This window comes from Acomys minous (genome assembly GCF_964271855.1).
Source record: "Acomys minous genome assembly, chromosome: 10".
Classification (NCBI taxonomy): domain Eukaryota; kingdom Metazoa; phylum Chordata; class Mammalia; order Rodentia; family Muridae; genus Acomys; species Acomys minous.
This window is the reverse complement of record NC_140491.1, coordinates 51,017,939-51,038,294: the sequence shown is the minus strand read 5'-3', so window position 1 is coordinate 51,038,294 and position 20,356 is coordinate 51,017,939. Positions and strand designations below refer to the sequence as shown.

Sequence of the window (20,356 nt, the reverse complement as noted above, 5' to 3'; positions counted from 1 at the left end):
AGTTAGAACATTATCTGCAATAAATTTGAGTTCATATTTTTAAAATATTTATTACATGTATGTGTATGTGTGTATGTGTGTGTGCGTGCACATGCATGCCATAGCACACATGTGAATGTCAGAGGTCAGAGAATAACTTGCTAGAATTGTTTCTCTCCTTCTTCCACGTGGGCTCAGGGAACGGAACTATAAGCCATTTGGTTAAACTGGTGAAGTCTGGGGGTTAGAATACATGCCTAGCATAGCCTGACCCTTACTATATTGCCCAATACCCCAATTCATTAGTAAAAGATAAGTCAAATCAGTTTTGAATCTGTGTCTGACAGAGTATTTGACTCATAGAAAAACAACATGAAAATAGACACAGTTTGTGTATTTGTCAGCTATGACAGCTAACTGAAGCACTTAAACTGGTTTTTTGGGATCATCAGTGAGTGACTTAAAATAGCAAGATAGTCAAGACGGCGCATGCCTTTAATTCCAGCATTAGGAGACTGACAAACTATTTCAAGCTCCAAGTCAGTATAGTAAAACTGTGTCCAAAAAATGGACAAATATAACAACAACAGAAACAAGAGGCTTCCAAAATTTTGGAAACATCTCAATGTAACCAACAGAAGATCATTCGTGGGACCAATGGAGGACATTCACAACCTCTTAATTTACAAACTGGACTACATTTAAAGACGGAAAGAAACTTTTGAACATCCAGAATTAGGGCTGAAGACTTTAATTATTTAAGCAGCTACGTCTTCTTCACTTCTTCTTTGCACACATAAATAAACCAACAATTTACTCTTCATTTTAGAAACTGCATCTTCCATTTAATAACTTAATGTCTTGAACTAACATAGGAATACAAGCTTTTTGTATTTATTTTATTTGTTTGTTTGTTTATTTTTGAGATAGAGTCTCTCTATTATGTAGCTTTGACTGTTCTGGAACTCATATGTAGACCAGGCTGGCCTCGAGCACACAGAGATCCACCTGCCTCTGCCTCTCGAGTACTAGAATTAAAAGCATGTGCCACCATGCCTGGCTAGCAAGGCTTTGTTTTATTTTAATGTATGAAAGACAACAAAATCTACCAAGATTTTGCAGGTTTTGATGACGATCTACTAAATACAATGATACTTAATAATATAGTTATGTATTGAATAATTATATTATAATAATTACTCAAATCATAGAATATTTTAGAATCATTTGAAGTAGAATAGTAAATTTATAGAATTATAGACAAAGAACACACAATAGTTATTCATGTAGAATCAAATGGGGCCAGCTGTTTAGAGGATGTAGTTAGATCTTCAAGTGTAATAAACAATACACAGAGACCTTGAGGCCTTTGTGGTCTACATCATAAGATAAAGTCCCACTTGAATCCCTGACCAGTAAGTAGAAGGAAAATATTCTTTAATTCTGCTTGAATATTTTGAGAATTCTTATTTCCAAAATTTCCTCAAACTATAATCCTGGCACACAAACTTCATTATATGGTCCTTGCACAATTGCACCACCTAGTGTTTCCTAAGCAACAATCATACAAACTAAATACATGTTTCTCTATTAAAACCTCTTTATCACCCTGATACCACCACAATATATTAACCATTCAAAGTTCAATTTGTTCTCTTTGTTTTGCTTATAAAATTTTAATTGTCTGAGATTTATTAAGACTTAACTGTTTGGTGGCACACACCTTTAATCCCAGCACTTGGGAGGCAGAGGCAGGTGGATCTCTGTGAGTTCGATGCTAGCCTGGTCTACAAAGTGAGTCTAGGACAGCCAAGGCTACACGACAGACCCTGTCTCAAAAAGTAAGCAAACAAACAAGCAAAAACTTAAACTAGATCTGTGCTGAAGTACACATTTCCAATATGTCTAAACAGATTACATATTACTTCAAGAAGACAAATTTGCTGTGTATATGTATGCAGGTGTGTAGGTGTATGTCTGAAAGCCAGAAGCACTTGGGAGAGTCAACCTTAACTCTTTTCTAGCAGCAGGATGTCACAGCTGTGGATTTGCACAACTCTGGCTAGTAAATACACCAGTTCTCCCACTTGCCAGCAGCATCAAGTGCTGAAGGCAAACAGAGCCAGTTTGGCTTGGAATCATAGTCCTAAGTGTTAATGTGTATGTGTGTTAGGGTGGGGATGGAAAAAGAAGGGGGCAGCCAGAGAAACAGAGACAAGCGTGCAAATGGAGTGCTTGAATCCGAATTGGCAGCTAGTCCAGCCTCCAACTGAAACAGCAGGCGCATGAGGTGGACTACGGGATCCTTGTGGGTCTGGGTCTATTTCCCTTCATCATTAGGCTTCTACCAGCAGGCGTTTTCTTATCTCTTGAACCTACTATGATAATCTAACTATTCTTTTGTCTTTTGACACTTTGTTTTCCATATGCCCTCTAGTTACTATATGACTTATGTGATCTGCTCATTGGTCTAAAGCTGAACATAAGTAACAACTCAAGTGACCCTTAGAGCAGTGATGTCAAGTACAAATCAGATCCACCTAAAACTATGCACAGGTTGACCACTCACTTAGTGGCTGAAAGTACACAGAAATGACACCGTGCCCTCTAACCTCTCTGCCAAGAAAAGATAATGACCTACAAAGGCTTGATCAGCCAACCCCTCTACTTTCTCTTGACAAATTCTTTTTCTACATCTTAAGTAATAGAAGGATCTCAGATAGAAATATAACAATGGTTTGAAAATTCAAACTTTTAAAAACTTTTTAGGTTCTTTGTAAGTTTTTTCACATCATGCACCCCAATCCCATTCATCACCCCTTCCCCTCACCCTACCCTCCACCCTTGCAACTTCTCCTCAACAGAGGGGGAAACTCACTGTGGGAGCTGTAGAGCATCACAGTGTGTCCCACAGTGTACACTTTTGCCCACACTTCGTTGCTTACCAATGTTCACTGAATGAGCTGTTTGTCTGGTATGGATCCTCTGGCTTCTGCTACTGTCAATACTGGATCCTCACTGGGACTCCTCTCAGATGTCCTGTTGCTGCCCTGTGTCACAGAGATCCTGTAGTGTTGGATCTGTAGACAGGGCCCTTCATGTGCTCCAGCAGTTCATCAATGGGGTAGATGTTGGGCTAATTCAAAGCCCTGGAACTGGGCCTGAGAGGTGTCTGAGCTGGTCAGCCCACCAGCTCTCCTGCACCCACACCACCAGGGTGAGCTCTCCTGCCCTGCCCCAGCTGGCCCATCCGATGCTACAGACAGCAAAGGACAGAGCTGAAACTTTCTACCCCTTTGCAGACTAGTCTAGACTGCTGTTCTCATGATTCTAGAGGCCAACTATGATGACAAGACAGTATCCTAAAGTCTGAGGGCCGTGTCTCAGAATCCTGAGCCTGCCCCAGAACCCCAAAGGACCATAATTGCTAAAATGCTGTGAGGTTCTATGTTCACAGAAGCATAAAGATGAACATGATAGTTCTGGGACCTCAGCCTGTAATTAGCTTCTCTAATTGACAAAAATCAGAAAATAAGGATGGCTTCTAAAATGAACATGGAAAATACTAAGGGAACGTTTTTTGATCCATAAACTATTATATGGCAACAGACAACTCAGAGCCATGAACGTGGACTGAGAGCAGTGATAACAGCTTTAAATCCAAGAGTAAGAAGACAAACTACAGACCTGGCCCACACTGAAAACCTGACAAGCCACCTCCTTAGCATATGGAGAAGTGGCAACAAAGCCATGCCACTGTTCTAGCTCTACCACCTCTACAAGTCACCTTGGCACTAAAAGGACAGTGTTCCCAAGAACCTGTAGCCTAAAGCTGAAGTTGTCCCTGACCAGTGAGTGCTTTGATGCACAGCAGAAGCAAATGTGTTTGTCTCTGATGAATAAATGCATTCATTCTGGAGGCAAAGACTTCCTGCTATAATTTTTTGGCTAAAAAAAAAAAATCTTATTGGAAACAAAGTTTTAAGAGAAAAATAACAGAAAGCAGCAAGCTCAGACTTTTAAGAGAATCATCAAGCATAGAGTAAAAATTGCTCAACTTTTATCTAAAAAATGAAGACCAGCCAGATGTAGTGATGAAAGCCTTTAGCCCAAGAACTCAGGGAGGCAGAAGCAGACAGATTGCTGAGTTCGAGGCCAACCTGGTCTACAGAGCAAGTCCAAGACATCCAAGGCTTCTTGAGAAACACTTTCTCAAAAAAGCCAAAAAATATGTTCTGTACTGTTCTGTACTGTTCTGTACTGTTCTGTACTATTCTGTACTGTTCTTTACTATTCTATACTATTCTATACTGTTCTATACTATTCTGTACTATTCTATACTATTCTATACTATTCTGTACTATTCTATACTGTTTTACAGCCTGGTTACAGCTGAGATGTCTTCCTGAAGGTACACAAGGGCAGATGCCCAATTGTTAAGTGACATATGATACTCTGCTGAAGATAAAACACAATACATTTTAGAGAATAAAGCTTGAAATTTAGATGTCAAAGGAAATCATTAATTACAGATTAAAATGCTATAAAAAATTGAGAAAGTAAGCCAGTTTAAAAGACAATGCAAAACACTCTGAAGTAGCTCAGGGTTCTTAGAGTGAAAAGTTCCATGGTATGTCTGATTATTGCTCAATACCTTTTTTTAAAAGGAGAGGCTGAAAGGTAGCGTCAAAATTCAAAATGATACTAAGAATTTTCCACATTGTTAAAAAATAACGTAGATTCAGGAGCCAGGCATGATGACACACACCTTTAATCCCAGCACTCAGGAGGCAGAGGCAGGCGGATTGCTGTGAGTTCGAGGCCAGCCTGGTCTACAAAGTGAGTCCAGGACAGCCAGGGCTACACAGAGAAACCCTATCTCCAAAATCAAAAAAAAAAAAAAAAAAAGGAGATTCAAGAAGGTCAAAAAATCCAAAGGAAACTTAAAAAAATAATAATAAAATAAATTTATGACTAGACATATCTCAATGAAATTGCAGAAGGCAAAAGACAGACAGACAGACAGAAGGGCTTAAAGAAGGGTCGCTGATCTGAGTGTTGACTACAACAGCGTAAGAGGAACTGTGTGCTGAGAGAAGGTAGCATGATCCTAGAGATCTCTGCCCAGTGCGTAGCATAGCCCTTGGTCCCTAAGCCTGACGGCTTCCACCAGAAGGTGGTAGAACCTTTAAGACGGTGCAGTCAAGGAGGAGGTCTGCAGGCCTTTGAAAGATCTGTGGAATCCCAGACCGTCCCACCTCTTCCTACTTTCTGACAAGAGATGAGTAGTTTTGTTCTGACTCATGGTCCAGGCATGGCATGCTTCTCACCACAGCCCAGGGCAACAGGGCCAATCACGGGCTAAACAACGGGAACCTCCTACTGTGGAACAATACTTAATATTCTGTAGTCTGTTGAAGATGACAAGCGTTTCATTGTACTACCTTAGCTTCCTTTCTAGTTGCGGGGGAAGAAAACTATTAAAAGCAACTTAGTGGTCAAAGGGTCTGTTGTAGCTCACGGTTCCAGGTTACAGCCCATAATTACAGGGATGTCAATCAAGAACAGAAAAGAAATGAATGCATACATGTTTACTGCTCAGCTAACTTTCTCCTTTTTAATGTGTCCCAGGACCCAAAGCCCACAGTGGAGCAGGTCTTCCCCTTGATTAATGCAGTAAGAAAATCTGCAGAAACAGCCATGGGACAACCTATCCAGACAGTCTTCTCATGTGATGCCAGATTGTGTCAAACTGACAATCAAAACTGCTAAACTACCCAAAGAATGTTATGAAAAGCTATAAACTGTACAAATTGAATACTTTATATAATTTTCATATATGTATAAATACACCATGGTCACAGCCGTTGCCTGATTTCTTCACTACCCTCTCCTACCTCCACCCAATTGCTTTGCAAGTCGTTTTCTCTTTTATCATCGGTCTTGAGACAGGGTGTGGCTACGCAGTCCAAGCAGGGGTCCTGTGCACAAGCTTCCTGGGTCAACCTCAGAAAACTCAGCTGCAGGTGTACCAGTCACGCCTGACTGTTGTTTGTTGTGTGTAGGCTTAGTTTTTGTGGTGGCAAGGCCTGAACTGGACACATGGGCACATTAGGCAAGTGCTCTTCCATTGAGGTATGTTCCAGCTCCGCTGGGGACAGCCTTACCTTGAGAAAAATGTTGAGTTCACAATTTTCTTTGCTAAAGATACATTTTTTCCAGACAAAGAGATGCTTCAGTCAGCTAATTGCTCCCTACATAAGCTTGAGGACCTAAGACATGGAAAGCTGGGCACAGCAGTAAACGTCTGTAACCACAGGACCAGCCAGCACAACAACCAGTGAGCTCCAGTCCAGCGACACATCCTGCCTTAAAATATGAGGGGGAAAGCAACAGAAGACACCCATCATTAACCTCTGGCCTCTTCATAAAGATATAAGCACATGTATGCCACCTCTCCATAGCAAAAAAAAAAAAAAAAAAAAAAAAGAAATGGTAGTTTTTCTACTTAGTCTCTTTATATTTTTTTCCTAGAAAAAGAAATACACCTATACCAATGTGCTAAAAATTATTTCAATTTTCACGGTTTTGGAACTAATCACATACAAATTTTAAAATTATGTAACAAGTGTTCAAAGAACATTACAAAGCAATTCAATTTTAAATAGCTAGACTCTGACAAACACAGTAGCTCCTCTTCTGGAGTTTATAAATTGTTGGAAAGACAAAGAACACAAAAACAGTAAGTAAAACAAAAATTCAGGATGTTTAAGAGGAAGTATATGGACCACAGATGATTAGAAATAGCTTCCTAGAATACCAAGCTGTGAAGAAAAAGGAAATCATACAATCCACAGATAGACGGAAAGGGAAACAATTATGTTACTATGTAAGGCTGCACGTGCCTAGGAAACAGATGCCGTGTGCTCCCTCTCATATATGGCTCCTAGCTTCAAATCTTCTGTTTTATGTGAGAAGGGCCACTTAGAAGAGACACACTAAAGGATGGGAAATAGTAAAATACTGGCAAAACGAAAACAAAAAGAAGGGATCCTGGAGATGAAAAGGCTCAAATATGGGGGAGGAGTATGAGGAGACGGGAGGAGGTTTAGCCAGAGTAAAGAGTGATGCACGCGCTGTGCAGAAACCTACAATTTTGCAACACAGGTGACGTAAAGCAACATAGCGGGCACACTGGCGTTTAAGAGCTAAGCAGGGATGAGGGTAGAGGAAGGGGAGGAAGGGGTGGGCAGGGGGTGGGCAGGGGGTGGGCAGGGGTGGGCAGGGGGTGGGCAGGAGGTGGGCAGGGGGTGGGCAGGAGGTGGGCAGGGGGTGGGCAGGAGGTGGGCAGGGGGTGGGCTAACCAGAGCTAAGGATGTGTGAAGAAGCCTTGCAAACACGCTCATCTGCAAGCTAGTACGTTTTCAAAGGGGGTGCTTCGGGGACTGGAGAGGTGACTCTGCCGTTTAGAGTACTTTCTGCTCTTCCAGAGGACCCAAGTTTAGTTCTCAGTATCTATGCCGGGTGACTCACAACAAGCTCGACAAGACCTAATGTCCTCTTGCGGCCTCCACAGGTAGCAACACACAAGCAGCAGAAACACAGACAAACGCACGCATGCACAAGAATAAAAACTAAAATAAAATTTTTAAAAGGAGTTTTCACAGAGGAACCCTGTACTGGGGGTAATGCTGCCCTCAGAATAAATGGGTTAGCAAATGAAAATCTCCATACTATACACAGGATCACTCACTAAGAGTTATTAGTTAGAGAAACAATAAGTCATCAAAATAACACAGGCTATTCCCATAATTCTTAGTTGCTAATCAGAACTAGATATAAGACTAGTGTTGAAGACACTGCACACTTTGGTTACAGGACATAGATAAATCAATTTCCAACTGATTCGGAAACTCTACCTGCTGGATAACTTTCCTGGGGCCGGAAGGTGCCATGCTGGCTGCTGAGGAAGATAAGACATCAGTGGTCTTACCCAGTGCGGGACCCTGCTGCTGGAATACTGACCTTCCAGGATCTGCCAGGGAGATGTGCCCACTGGGCAACAGTGGCATGACAGTTATTGGGGCAACCAACTGTTTTCTAATCAGCTTTGATACCTGCTTCACGTGAGGGACTTCATGCCCATGGCTGGGGAGATCAGATGCCCAGGGGAGACCTATTATTGTTGTTTTTGAAATGGCCATGCTAACAACCTTCCTTCTAAATGTTTGTACCTATGCACATAGGTTCGTTATACTCTCTGTCTTGATCAGAGAAGCTTTTGCACTGGGTCAGTTAACACCAAGATCCATGACTCATCAAGGAGCTGAGAAGAAATGAGTGAGTGCTCAGTACGAAATAAAGCATCTTTATCAATATTTCCCCAACCCAACACTCAGGAAACATTGTGGAAGAGGAAGCAGAGAGTACGTAAGACCCGCAGGATGGAGGAGATGTGCATGAAGTGCTGTCAGGGCAGTTATCCACAGGAACTTACTACTGCTACGGCTGACTGTAAAAATCAAACAAGAAGAAGGAACCGGCTCCTGAGGCCTCAACCCCAAACCAAGGAACTACTGGCAGATGACGCCTGCAGAGGAAGAAAAAGTCACTGTTTTGTTTTGTTTTGTTTTGCTTCTGGTGTGGTCACTGGTAGGCTTCTCATATATCACTAGGATAGTAGTAATTGGACTCAGTGGGTTACTAATTAAATTTTAAAGATTAAAGTTGAGGGTGTCCTAAGAAGAGTTGGTGGAAGGTAATGGGAGTAGATATGATCAAAATACATTATATATATACACACACATATATGTATGTATGATTTTTATAGAATTTTTAAAATAAATTAAATCTATTATTGAAAAAAATAAAATCAGTAGCTTTCTAGAGCCAATGAAATAGCTTCCCAGTACAGAGATCTATTTCCACACCAGAGGACCTAAGATCCATACCTGGCACTCACACTGTAGGAGAACCAACTCCAACAAGTAAAGAGTGAGAAATGAAATTTATTTACCCTGTCTGGTTATAGCAGCTCTGAAAGAAAACCTCTAAGATTTTTGTTGTCACCTGGGGAAAGTGTTAATATTTTAAAAGACTTTTATTCTATCTACACAACAAGAGGTAAGGGAAGAGAAAAGGAAACATAAAAAATAAGCTTGATTCAGTTTATCAACTTTCCCAAGTAGCAAAAAAGTCATAAGTAAATAAAGTGAACTCTTCAACTGTTAAGTTCTACTTATGAAATATGATACTGCCTTTCCTTTTGTTCTCTTTAAAGGTGAAGCATTTACTTCAAGCTTGTGGGAAATATTTCCCCCATCTTGGTACATGTCAGAGCCAGTTATTTTTGAAGCTTTGAAGTTGCTTCAAGGTCTGTCATTTGGTTAGGTAAGGGGATGACCGCCTGAGGTGCTTGTCCTCCAGGATGCTATTTTTCCTAATGCTTCTCTGCTAAGAAATGATTTATGCACTTTGGGCTGTAGGGTATTTTTCCAGCAATTACAAAAACAAAAACAGAAACCCAGCAAGTCCCGTGTTGACACTGTTATATTTAAGGCTTACTGTTCCATTCATTTATTGTGTGTAAATATTTAAACTCACTTTTACATCAATCTCATCCCCCCCCCACAAAAAAAATCCTCACAACACAACATTTTTCTCTGTAAGAAGAGCTTTGAGTGTGAAATGATTCATGGGTACCCTCAGCATTTGAGGAAAAGAGGACGTTCTGTTCTAACTTTATTATGAAATGAATGGAAAGCTACACTAACACTGCAAAGAGCCCTGCTGCCTTCTGCCCAGTTTCTCCTGCTGCTAACACTCTACCTCACTGAACTGAGTGTTAATCATCTCATCATAAAAACACACGCTAATAGTTTCCAAACCAATGAAAAGTAAGTTGTCACCTAGTGCCCATTACCTGTTACTAGTGTATGTTTCCTAAAAATTAATGGTGCTATCCTAGTATCCACACTGCAGCCATCCAATCTAAAAAACAGCACAAATACTACAGAGACCTAGCTGAGCTTCCCCTTCCTGCTCTGAGCACGCCCAGAATCCGGCTCAGGGTTGTGCCCTGCATTGCACTATAATGTCTTCCTCGCCGCCTTCAATCTGGAACACATCTGTCCTCTCTGGACTTGGGACACCATTCAAGCTGATTACATCATAGAAGACTCTTTCACTTGGATTTTTCTTCTATTCCCTTGACAGTAGATGTGGCTTGCATACTTTTAGCAAGACTATATGACAGAAGTAATCCTAATCCTCATCTCTTTCTTCGCAGAAACAGAAAAACTCTCCAAAATTTCATATGGAACCTCAAAAACTCATAGATAACCAAAACAAGCCTGAACAAAAAGAACAATGCTATAGAGATTATCACTGCAAAGCCACCTAATTTAAAAATATATAAGGCATTGGCACAAAAGCAGATATGTAGACCTGTAGAACAAAACCCAAACATGAGTACAAGTAATTGCAGCCGTCTAATATCCAACAAATATGCCAATAATGTAAGGATGTCTGAAAAAGTCACAAGGAACCATACTATTACCTACCTACCTAACAATACTTAAATATATGTAAGTAACTATGCATACACACACACACACACACACACACACACACACACACACACACACACACACACTTTAAGTGAAATTTTCCCACTGGGATTCACAACGCTCCCCACAAGAGCCATGGAATATCTAACAAGAAGCTCAACAGTAGGCATGAAGAGACCTCTTTTGAGTTGTTGATTATCCAATAGATTTCTAGAACATTATAGGCTATTGCTGTTGTCCTCCAAACACAGAAGGTAAGTCCCTATAGCTGAAGACAAGGTGTGCTCTGGACAGAGGACACAGAGCACCTGAGCTGGGTTTGACCTGAAAGCATCCTCCCTAAGGAATAGCTTTCATGGTACCAGATGGCACCACGCCAGCTTCCACGGGAGGAAAGGAAGCAACAGTCCTTCCTAGGTATGAGGCCTGCCAACCACAGCAATGACTAGCATGGCGAGACAACCCTAAGAGCACTGGCAGCCCAGCCAACGGCCTGGGGCTGGTGAAGTCACAAGTGCTGGAGGATTACCTACAACTGCCACCGTACTAAACCAGCAGCATCCCTACCTACATTCTGAATACTTATCCTCATACCCACAGGTAAATGTTGTCTCACCCCTCAGGGAAATTCCTCTTTGTAGCAGATGAAGAACATTACAGAAGCCACAGCTGATCAAAGTGCAGAGCTGTGGAGCCCAGTCTCAGCTAATATAGCTACCATACAACCCCTGCATCTCAGGTGCAGGGATCTTTAGGAATAAGGGGTGGAAAGGTTATAAGAGTCAGAGGACCAGAGTTTGCTATGAGATTGTGTCTCCTAGGAATATCAGAGAGGTTACACCCATAAAGTCTCAACAGCATGGTTGCCTTAATGACCTGAACAAGGCAGACATCAACAGCCATGTTACAGTGGAAGAGGGAAAGCTCAGCTCAAAGAACTACAAGCAACTAAGGGATGCTGAAAGCAAGACAAAGAGCTTTCTGGTTAATGGTTAGTCTTAAAAAGATAAATATACAGGTTACAGTATATGGGCTGAGCAAAAATATATTAATATATTAAAGAATATATAGCAAGACATATATTCTAAATAATACACAGAGGATAGATGTTTGTGTAGGTATGTGTATATGTATATATGTATTTATATATATGTGTGTGTGTGAGCATATACATGCATATATACATATGTATACACATAAAAAGAAAAAGAGGTCATAAATTCGAAAAACAGCAAAGAGGGTACATGAAAGGGGTTGGAAGACAGAAAGGGAAGGGAGAAATCATGTAATTATATTATAATCTCAAAAAAATGCAAAAAGAAAAATAGAATGCCAGAACGGATGATGCCCTGAGTGCATTATTCCAAGAGATACAAGTACCAATTGATGGTGTGTAGCATGATTTCTCTCGCTTTTTTTTTAACTTATTACAGAGTAAACAGTATTGTAAAGTGGAAGTTTCTGGTTTCTTTGAAGACGCAGTTGTGCCACATGGTGTTTTGCTGAAAGTTGTCTTGTGAGAGAGCACATGATGTTTCTCTGGAAGATGTCCTGTGAGAAAGCATGTGCTGCTTTGCTGAGAGCAGACACATGCGAGGGGGTGTGACGGTTGGAAGGGGTACAAAAAGAACCCCGGACAGTGGGATGTGTCTTTTTGCATTGCTACACTGCTACGTTGCGCAACACTTCACTGGTCCTCGCTGGACTTCACTGATCTTCGTTGGTCTTTGCTGGTCTTTGCTTCCCAGAGAGAAATGTTCCAGAGAACTTCTCGTGGAACTCCTGCTAATTCTGGCCACTTCCACGGATCCGTGCCAACTCGGCGGAGCCTTGTGGTCTCTGCTGGATCGTGCCACCACTGGAGATTTGTATTGCGGTGGTGCTGGCTATTGGACTGGACTGCTGGTATCCTGATAGTGCAGAGTGGAAATGGCCCAAGGAACAACGTCTAAACAAGTCCACAACCCCTTCTTCCTATTAACACTTTCTCCCCTTCCTCTGGTCAGTGGGTTAGAAGTGAGGTTGAAGTGATTAAGCACCTAAAATAAAGTAAGTTTTGAAAAATCTAAGTCTGCATGTGTTTTGTGAATACATATTTTGAAATTATATAAATCCTGCTTCTTATCCAAGTTTTACCTACTATAGACTCCAGTGATAATTTTGCCCAAACCCACCATTTCCTGCTTTTATTACCTGGTAAGTAAGGTAGACCTTTCTGCCAGTCCTCTTTACTTATTCGTATGCTTGTATTTATATCAGTGTGTGCTCATAGATTTCAATTTAGTATGAATTTAATATTTAATTTATTTAGTATCTACAATGAGCTACACTTATTTATTTTGGCATTGAAAATACCCAAAGTTTGGCTAGTGGGATTCACTAAAGTACACTCTCATCAAATTTGAACACAAGTTTGTTTGGTTTTGGTTTTGATTTTTCTTCTTTTAACACCTCTTACCTTTTGGTACAGCACACACACACACACACACACACACACACACACACACACACACACACACACACACACACCCATGGTACACTGCTGCTTCAATGACTCAAAGGATAGCAAACATTTACTGATCTATAAAGATATTTATTCTCAAACAATCCTTAGGTATACATATACTCTTTTTATTTGATTGTTTGTTTGTTTGTTTGTTTGTTTGTTTTTTAAGACAGGGTTTCTCTGTGGATCCTGGCCATCCTGGAACTCACTCTGTAGACCAGGCTGGCCTCAAATTCTGCCTCCCATGGGCTTGCGTTAAAGGTGTGTGGCACCACCACCCAGCATATTCATATAATCTTATCATTTATTAAACATTGGAAACAAATTTGCCCACTTATGAGACAAATGTGCTTATTTATTTCTATGTAAAGAATTAATTAGCCAAATATTCAATAGTGTAAGACACAAAAAAATCTTAACTGCTTTCCAAAACTGATATTTTGACTTTATAATCATCCATGCTGACAACACTACTTCATATAAAGACATAGCATAAAATGGATTAAATATATTTAGTATATGTTGAAAATTCTCTCCTAATCCAAAGCCACAGTTCATTTACTATTGTCTTTGCTTTTAAATAAAATTCAAGTCAATAGTTCAAACAGCAAACTTTAAAACCAAGCACTCTAACACAGTACAAACCAGAGACACACTAATTTGCTGCATGCTGAAGAACAGTGCTAAGAAAGTAAGTAAGGCCTTTATTTCTGTAACTAGACTCTGGTTTCTGTAGAGGCACTGCAGCTCATGCCCATCTGGAGGCACGTGTCTCAGGCAGTGTCTGCTGATGCTGTGCAGCATGATGAATGTATAGGGCAAAGTGTTGATGCTGTGAGTTCAGAATCAAGGCCGCAGTGGCGCTGTGCAATACAACATGAGTGAACACTACCACACACACCTGATACTGATTTTGAATTTTGATTGCTGTTCAGAAATCTTTGACTGTTGTCAAATTTCTGCAGCACTCATATTGTTATGTGACCAACAGCTACTTAAGGAGCTGTGCTTTTGTCTGACAAAGTGCTATCAATAACAGCTGTTCTGTTTTGTAAAAAAAAAAAAAAAAATGGTATCATTTAATCGAGTAATCACCATTGTATATAAATAAGAAAAATCCCAAAACACTGCTCCAAAAGTTGCTGTTGACTGATTCTAAAAGAAAAGGTCAAGATACAAAATACTATAAAATTTCGTACATGTAAAATGTGTAGAATGGTCAAGTCCATTCAGAAAAAGTGACCACCACACTGAAAGGATGAGAACATAGTGAATGATTGCCACGGCATTCAGCTGAAGTTCTACTTAAGTAGAGTGGCAACTTCAGTGGAGGATTTTGTTGTTATTGTAAAGGTCTTTGATTGCTTGTTGTTTTGTGTAACTAGGGAGCTTGAAACTCCCTATGTCAACAGAGCTGTCCTTGACTTTGCAGCAACCTTCCTTCCTTGCCTCTCAAGTGCTTAAATTGAGGTATGTGCCACCATGCTCAGCTACAGACACTAAACAGTGCACCTTAAAAGAATAAATTTTATGGTAAAGAGGGATGAATGCAAAATTCCCTGATGGTACACCAAACATTGACTTTGGGTCTTCTCATGGTGACAAATGCCTACAGCAATCTCAATAGACAATACTAACGTGTAGGTAGAAAGGTGGCATATCAGAAAAGACGACTTGTTAAGAGTACCAAGTAAGCTTTGTGTACTGTACATAGGTGTACAGAGGGGTTCACTGCTAGAATTCTTTAACGTGTAGCTTTGGAATATTTGACTCAGCAAATGTGTAGTGTATGTTTGGAGTACTTAATGCTCACATCTTCTGTTCAGCCAGTTTGTAAACTTGCTGCCATTTCCCATATAACTTGTGGAGCCAAGAAAAGTAAATTTTCTTATTATTATCATCAAATAAACTTTATATATAATAAGCTTTTCTTCAAAGGGGTAAAATGAAAAGATTAAAATTGTGTTATTTAAAATTCATAAAAATTAGTATACATTTAAATAAGCTGTCAAATGAGCTTTTCTGTAACTCTGTGACACTTTAACTTATGATATTATTGAAGCTTAAAACTACAGACATTCTCCACACTTATATACAAGTTATTTAAAAAGAAGGAGCATAGAAAAAGAAATAGTTGAGCATTGTTCTTTCAAGGTCTGTAAAATTGTGTTGTAATTTTAATGGGAATTACTAAAATCAAAAAATCAACTGACAACTCATGCTGGTGAGGATATGGAGCAAGAGGAACACTCCTCCACTGCTGATGGGAGTGCAAACTTATACAACTACTTTGGAAATCAATTTGGCACTTTCTCAGAAAATTTGGGAATAGTTCTACCTCAAAACTCAGCTATACCTCTCCTGGACATATACCCAAAAGATGCTCAACAATACCACAAGCATATATAAGTAATATATAAGTAATATGCTTATATATTATAATGTATAATATACATAAATATAAGAAACAACATAAAATAACACATGATGTTAGAAGCTTGAATCTGCGTTCCAGGGCACTTGTCCAAATTGTTAGGCTCTTGTGACCCAGGACAAAGAACTGGACTAGAGACACCAGATTAGAAATAGAAATACAGCTTATGAAGAAAGAGAAAGCACTTCCAAGAATGGGCGTAGATGCATAGTAAGCTGAGGGAAAAACATGAACTCAAAAGTGCTGGGCTCTAGGCGTGACGCCCTTTATAGGTCATTTATGTGGCACCGGCCTCTCCCATGTTTGTATATTTCAGGCTTCAGTGTGTATACACACACACACACACACACACACACACACACACACACACACATATACACACACACACACTGCTTGTTGTACGTAGCCTAGGGGGAAGGGTTCTTTTTCTGTAACTGTGTTTTCTCATATATTAAGTTTGATCCATAGGTGTTTCTCTGTCTCTGTCTCTGTCTATCTCTCTCAGCCACAACCCCTTCCTGAGAGATGTGGTTCCAGATATTTTTGGAGAGCAGAGTCTATCTTCTGTAACTGCTCCCATGCTGATCGGAGGCATTGTCCCTAAGAAGAACCATAAGACAGACAAATAAGTTGATAATTCTGTAAGATGTGGTAAAGTATAAAAGAACAGTTTTAAGGATGAATCACATGATGAGAGAGATTGAAAGGGGAGATATTGTGATGTTGTAACTGTTACGCAAATATTAGTAGTAACAGAAGAAAAATAATGTATCAAACCAGAACTTAACGTCATGATGGGAACAAGAAATAGGAGCTGGACAGGCAGCTTAGGGCCTGGATCCTGAAGGCAACAGTTCTAGGAGCATCCTTAGTTTTTTGGCCAGGAATTTTAGAAGGGAGTTCTGGTTGGTGTCTGTCTGTCTGTCCTGTGAACTACATCCCAACTGCAACCTTTCCTCCCTCTACTCCTCCCAGTTCCCACCCCCCATTCTTCCCCTTTCCCTTCAGAAAAGAGGTCTCTCAGGGATGTCCACGGAACACGGCATAACAAGATGCAATAAGACCAGGTAGGTATAAACCCTGATATCGAAGCTGGACAAGGCAACCAGTAGGAGGAGATGGTACCAAGAGCAAGCAAAAGAGCCAGAGATGTCCCTGCTTTCATTGTTAGTAGTCTTTTAAAATTTTTTATATATACATTTATATTATTACACACATATATAATACAGTTAGTAGTCTTATAAACACCCGAAACTAGACAACTACAGCATGCATACAGAGGATGTAGGGCAGATCCATGAAGGCTCCGTGATGGCTGCTTCAGTCTCTGTGAGCCACCATGAGCCCTGGCTAGTTGATTCTGTGGCCTGTGTTCTCCTCGTGTCCTCCACCCCTGTAGTTCCTACAATCCTTCCTCCTCGTCTTCCACTGGGTTCCCAAAGCTCCACTTAATGTTGGGTGTGGATCTCTGCATCTGCTCCCACCATTTGCTGGAGGAAGCCTCTCATGGTGACTGGGCAAGGTACTGTTCTAGAGTATAGCAGAGTACGTTAGGCATCATTGCGTTGACTTTTGGGGGCTGTGAATTGTGTTTGGTTCTATTCTAGGTCTCTCATCTACCCAGTTTCTGGTTCCTGGCTGCTCAGACACGGGCTCCGTCATGTGGCATGGGCCTCAAGTTAGGCTAGTCATTAGTTGGCCACTCCACAAGCTCTGAGGCACCATCACCCTAGCACATCTTGCAGTCCAGGCAGGTGTGGGCCAAAGGTTTTGTAGTTGAGTTGGTGTCCCAGTTCCACTACTGAGAGTCTTGCCAGGTTACCGAAGGTGGCAGGTTCAGGCTCTGCATCTTCCATTACTAAGAGTCCTCACTAGGGTCGTACTGATTGGGTCCAGGAAGTTTCCCCTGCACTAGGTAAGTTTCCACATCACCCTCCAAACGCCCCCTATTCCAGTCATCTCCCCCTGGGCTTTCTTCCTCTATCCCTCTCCCCAGCCTGCTCCCATCCCACCTGCCCCTAGTCCACCCGCGGCTTTTTTAAACGGTTTACTACATTATTTACTTTACATTCCTATCACAGCTTCCCCTCCCTCCACTACCCCTTTCCTCTCTCCCTTTCTCCTCAGAAAAGGGGAGGACCCCATGGATATCAGCTGGCCTTGGCATCTCAAGTTGCAGGAGAACTAGGCTCATCTTCTCCTACTGAGGCTGGACAAGGCAGCTCAGTTAGAGGAAAGAGATCCAAAGGCAGGCAACAGAGTTAGAGACAGATCCTCCTCCTGCTGTTAGGAGTCCTACACGAAGACCAACCACACCATTGTTACATATGTGTGGGGGGCCTAGCTCTATCCCATGCATGCTCTTTGGTGGTTCAATCTCTATGAATCCCTATGGGTCTAGGTTAGTTGTTTTTGTAGGTTTTCCTGTGGTGTCCTTGACCTCTCTGGATCCTTCCTCTCTATCTTCTACAAGATTCCCTGAGCTCTGCCTATTGTTTGGCTGTGGCTCTCTGCTTCTGTTCCCATCAGCTGCTGGGTGAAGCCTCTTGGAGGACAGTTATGCTAGCAGAATATCATTAACAGTGTCAAGGGTTGACTCTTTCTCATGGGATGGGTCTTAAGTTTGGCCAGTGACTGGTTGGTCATTTCTCAATTTCTATTCTATTTTTATCCCTGTGCATCTTGTAGGCAGGACAAATTTTTGGTTGAAGGTTTTGTGGGTGGATTGTAGTCTCCATCCATTATTCACTGGAAGTCTTCCTTGGCTACAGGAGGTGGTCACTTCAGGCTCCATATCCCCTGTTGCTAGGAGTCTTAGCTAGGTCACTGTAGATTCCTAAGAGTTTCCCTTGTCCCAGAGCTCTCCCTCCCTGAATTCTAGTCCTCTTTCCCAGTTCTCTCTTCCTCCATCCTCCCTGCACTTGATCCCTCTGTTCCCCTCCCCACCCCTTCTCCCACACAGTTTTTTCTATCCATCTACCTCTGATGTCCATTTTATTTCTCCTTCTGAGTGAGATTCAAACATCTTCCCTTTGTACCCTCCTTGTTACTTAGCTTCCTTGGGTCTTTGAACTGTAATATGGCTATCCTGTACTATATGGCTAAAATCCACTTATAAATGAGTACATAGCATGTGTGTCTTTCTGGGTCTGGGTTACCTCACTCAGGATGATCTTTTCTAGTTATATTCATTTGACTGAAAATTTCATGATTTCTTTGTTTTTAATAGCTGGATAGCATTCCATTGTGTAAATGTACCACAGTTTCTTTATCTATTCTTTGGTTGAAGGATGGCTAGGTTGTTTCTAGTTTCTGGCTATTACTAATAAAGCCACTATAAATAGTCGATAGTCTCTGTCAACAGTACAAAAAGGAGGCTCTGGTGGATACAGAAAGCCCTGAGAATCTAAATTGTATGTCAGACTAGACGGAGAGAGCCAAACATTATAAGTACTTCTCTAACTGATGCTGAGCCTTACTTTTTACCATTACTCCTGGGAGTCGATGCCCAATTACCTGACTGTAAACATTTAGTGTTCATGGGCAACGAATAACTGGGTCAGAACAGAATAATCAGAATGCTATGTAAAAAAAAAAAATGGAGACATGCATGACAGCACACACTTTTAATCCCAGCACACACGGGAGGCAGAGGCAGGAGGATCTCTGTGACTTCAAGGCCAGCCTGGTCTACAAAGTGAGTCCAGGACAGCCAAGGCTTCACAGAGAAACCCTGTCTCAAAAAACAACAACAAAAACCTGACAGCATACATAGGACTACTATCCCGCAGACTCCCTGCTTTCATGATAGACAAGACTAGCAAACATATTTTCAGTTTAGTTGTGAATTCTTTAGAGATTGTTATCATCACCATAACAACACAAATAGTTCTAACAGGTAAGACCTCTAGGGGCAAGGTACAGGGCAAGACTTAGCCAATCAGGGCTAGCTTAGAATGTAGTAGGCCCTGGCTTCACCAGCCAACACCGAAAACCAACAAAAAAAGAGGTCTTCTCAAACGTCCTTACATCCCATAAGCCTCAAGTGCTCCCACCAAGACAAGGAGTGGAGCTGTAGTGGGATGAGTGGCCCCTTAAATAGTGGGCAGTTTTCAGTATTCCCAGTGCCAAGTAAAACAAAACAGAGAAACAACTGGACTCTGAGGCTGAGATCACAGCTTTTAGCTACACCATTCATTTCAGATAGTGCTGTAATCAAAGCAAATATTCTATATGTGAAACTATAAAAGCATGCACACATATAAAATGTTGCTTTTTTGCTCTACTTCCTATGTGTGGATCAAAATTTAATAGGCCAACTTCTTGCTCCAGCCACCATGTCTTCCTTGTCTGTTGCTATGCCTTTCCCTGTCGTGGAAGTTTTGGTTATAGTATATAAATATGTTTTTTTTTTTTAATTCCAAGTGTGGGATGTGAAACTGCCTTTAGTTTATCCAACAGCTGATAACAGCCTCATGAGAGGCTGAGTGATGTTTGTCAGCTGGAAACCATCCTAGGAGCCCAGAAGAGGGAGAGTCTTTGCTTCAGAGGGAAATGCTCTGGGGAACATTTCAAGAAGGCTGCTCCTGTTTGTTGTTTGCTACTGCTGTGTTGGGGTCTGTGCAAGAGGAACAACAAAACAGCTCTAGAACTCATGGGATGAGGCCCACCCAGGGTGTGTCTCAGCGAGGCATAACCCCGAGAACTGTGTGTCCTGTTATGGAGCATAGCTCTGCTGGTTACCCTTGCGGTCCTTATAATCCCCTTACTATGTGAATTGTGTGAGCACTATAAAGGGGGCTGACAGCCCCTCACTGGGCAGTATCATTGGCATATGCAATAACAATGCTTGATCTCTTTCAGACAATG

General features: G+C 41.2%; 1 protein-coding gene across 8 annotated transcripts in view; it reads right to left on the bottom strand.

Moving 5' to 3' along the window:
* Nucleotides 1-20,356, bottom strand: part of WDPCP (WD repeat containing planar cell polarity effector) — a 297,766-nt gene that overhangs the window by 261,202 nt on the left and 16,208 nt on the right. Inside the window, exon 3 of one of the 8 annotated variants that reach the window (XM_084800209.1) lies at nt 2,925-3,029. The exons of the other annotated variants lie outside the window; for them this stretch is intronic. The gene's annotated coding sequence lies outside the window, so the exon portion shown is untranslated. The remainder of the gene's footprint in view (nt 1-2,924; nt 3,030-20,356) is intronic. 8 annotated transcript variants of the gene reach the window in all.